The sequence below is a fragment of the Arachis ipaensis genome, chromosome B1 (assembly GCF_059453495.1).
Source record: "Arachis ipaensis isolate K30076 ecotype BB chromosome B1, ASM5945349v1, whole genome shotgun sequence".
Lineage (NCBI taxonomy): Eukaryota > Viridiplantae > Streptophyta > Magnoliopsida > Fabales > Fabaceae > Arachis > Arachis ipaensis.
Window position 1 is genome coordinate 7,185,813 of NC_142436.1, and position 3,255 is coordinate 7,189,067.

Below are 3,255 nucleotides of genomic sequence, written 5' to 3' on the forward strand. Positions count from 1 at the left end.
TATATATATATATGAAGTTAATGACCATTCCTACTCCAAATTCATCATAGTCAAGAGACAATCATTCTTTAATTTATCAAATATAAAGTATTCTGTTTTTGTATGGATACCTGGAGGGAGAGCTTGGTCTCTAAAAATCGACGCCGAGTTGTTATCTTCGGTGTCGACCTTTGAACTTTGTGATAATCCGAGCTTTACTCCAAGAGGATGTCCAATCGCGTAGAGTTTTGAGCAAGAAACAGAGGAGAGTGTACCTGCAAAGGCACTCCGAAGCTTAAGTTAGTATTGAGAATTCAATGTATCCTTTAGAATAGAAGATCATACCTTTTTATAGGTGATAATGTATAAATCGGTTATGTTCCTACTTTATTGCCTGTATTAAAGAGCAATAATAAGAGTGAACGTTAGGTTGGATGTTTCACTTTTGTGAAGCAATCCGTTAAACTGATTTGTAACGTTATTTTTTAATAAATGACATTGATTGCCGATTTGTAACTATAACGACGATTAATAACGTAAATTGCCGAGTTATGATCTGTAATGCCGATCTTATAACGGTCCTGATCATATTCCAAAACAACTCTTTGCGCTATAATAATAATATTTTTGTTTTCTTTATTTTGATAATTTACAACTCTTAATAAAAATTAAAGAAGAGACACGAAATTCAAATATCTCAATTAAAATCTGGCCTGGTCTAACCTAAATGCAATTCTAAAAAGTGAAAAATAAACCAAATTTAAAAAAAAAAATTAGCTAACGTTTTAATGACATATAATAAATTTATTATTAATAAAAAATTAAAAAAATATTTAATAGATCTAAAATAAATATATTAAAACATTTAATTTTTTGTATTTTTAATAAAAAAAATTAATTTATAATCTTAAGATATATCTTTAGGACTCAAAATAAATACACCCTTAAAAATGACTAATAGTATTGATGATTGGAGCAATTATTTATGCTACCGTTGCTGATTCCAAAACGCGCAATTCAAATAATCCTGCAGAGGTCGAGAAATGTGATCCATAGAAATATGAAATATCAACTATCAAGGCCGTCGTTGTTACGTGCCTACTTGTTAACGGCAAGTAACTAAGTTACTATAAATATCTTTCAATATTTGTGACTTTTTTTAATTCATATTATGTTATATAAATGTTTTATGTGACAAATTATATTCAGACCAAAGTATTCACTTAATTATATGACATTAAACACGTACAATTATATAAGAGAAATTAAATTTAAGCAAATCGTTCTACTTACAAGTAGACCCTAAAAATATATGAAATAAATCTTTTAAAAGATTATCTTATTAATTTTTTATTTTTTATTTTTTTATTTTATTACACCAGATATACTTGGTTTAACATGTCTAAACTATTTAACATAGTTAATTATGCTAAATAATCCTGCATATTTATTTAGTTATAATTAATTAGATTTTTTTTTGTGACTTATAATTAATTAGATGAGCTCAAAATAGTTAGCCGTTAGAGTTTTTATAGTTTGGAAAAGTTAGCTTGCTCGGATAATATAACAAGCCATCTCTTATATATAACTGACATTTACTTTTTATAGCTTAAAAAAGTATATATGAAAGAGATTAATAAATATTTTTAATGGTGTATATTTTTTTATTTTAAAAGTGATTTTAACTTGAAAAAGTGAAAGATGGATTAAATCATTAGTGGCCAAGTCTAAAACGAGAAAAAACGAATACGAACTTATAGATAGACGAATGGAAAAAATATTGGAACGCATAATTTTAAAAGATTTAATCAATCTGAATATTTTAGATAGATTTTAACTACTACAGATATTTTAAACATTTAAGGTGTATTCAAGAATGTTGGAATAATCTCTCATAAAACTAAAATTTATAGTCGCATTGACATTATCAATGCAATAAAAAAGACTAAGACTCATCATGTTGAGCCCGAACTTGTGTGCTTTCAAGATCAGAATGATGTATTATTACGGGAGATTCGCGTGTGTCTGGATGCTAATTTAGCCGGATATATTTCATAGGGAGTCACTTAAATAAAGATGTCAAAAACATCTTTTTTTAAAGATATTTTTTAAAAATTAAAATTTAACACATATAATTAATTAAACTGTATTATTTTTATTAAAATTAGACTGGACAAATTGTAAACCCCGGTTAAATTAGTAGATAATTAGTCAATAAATTAGTTTTTAATAAGGAAGATTAGAAATGCGAATATTATATCAAATTAGGATAGAACTCATCGAAACGAGAATTTTGACACTAATTTCGAAAAAAACGGTCTAAAATTGGACCAAACGGGCCGAACCGGTTGAACAGGGCCCAAACCAGGCCGTGGGCCCAACCGGACCAGCCCTTTTAAGTGAGCCCAAAGCCTTTCTTCCCCTTCATTTTAACAGAAACGAAGTTGCAGCACACAAAGGGGAGGGAAGAACAAAACTTCACCGAACCCTTACGGCAATCTTCTATACGCCGTAACTTCTCCGTCCGAGCTTCGATCGCTGCACCGTTTGTGGCCACGCGTCCACCGCGTCGAGCTCTACATTTCTACCAGAACAATTTCATAGGTAAACCCTTAAATATTCTCAGCCACTCTTTTCCCCCAATTTTCAAAATTTGAGAAGGGAAGTTGAATTTCTTTGATTTCTGATGTTTTAGGATCCAATTATCTTGAGAAAAACGTTCACTCTTGCTTATGTGAAGCTTGGGTAAGGTGAGGACACGATGATTCTATTTTAATTTTATTAAATTTGAGCTTTAAGTATTAAATTGGATATATGTGTGTTATAAATGTGTATTAGGTTGTGAATAAATAATTGGAGCTTGGAATTGTGGATATTGGAACTTGGAGGAAGCTGAGCCTAGTGTTTATTGAATTCTGGAAGGGCTGTGTTTGTTTTGGAAGGGCTGTGTTTATTATAATTAAAGTGCCTTGATCGTTAGGTGGGAATCGGCCAAGGTATGATTTAGGTTTCTTACATTTAATATATAATGTTCTGTGAAAACATAGGCTAGATGACCATAGGATAAGTTGGAATGCAGGTATATATTTAATGTTTAGTAATGGAATGATGAATATGCTTGGTTTGGTTTGGTGATTTGTTTGTAAGATGATATTGGTGGCTAGTTGGATCTTTGAAAGGATATGTGATTGAATTATTGATTATATGGCTATATTTTGGTTTGGTTGAATGATGATTGATGAAAAGATATGGAGCTTGTTGAGGATTATTGTTGGC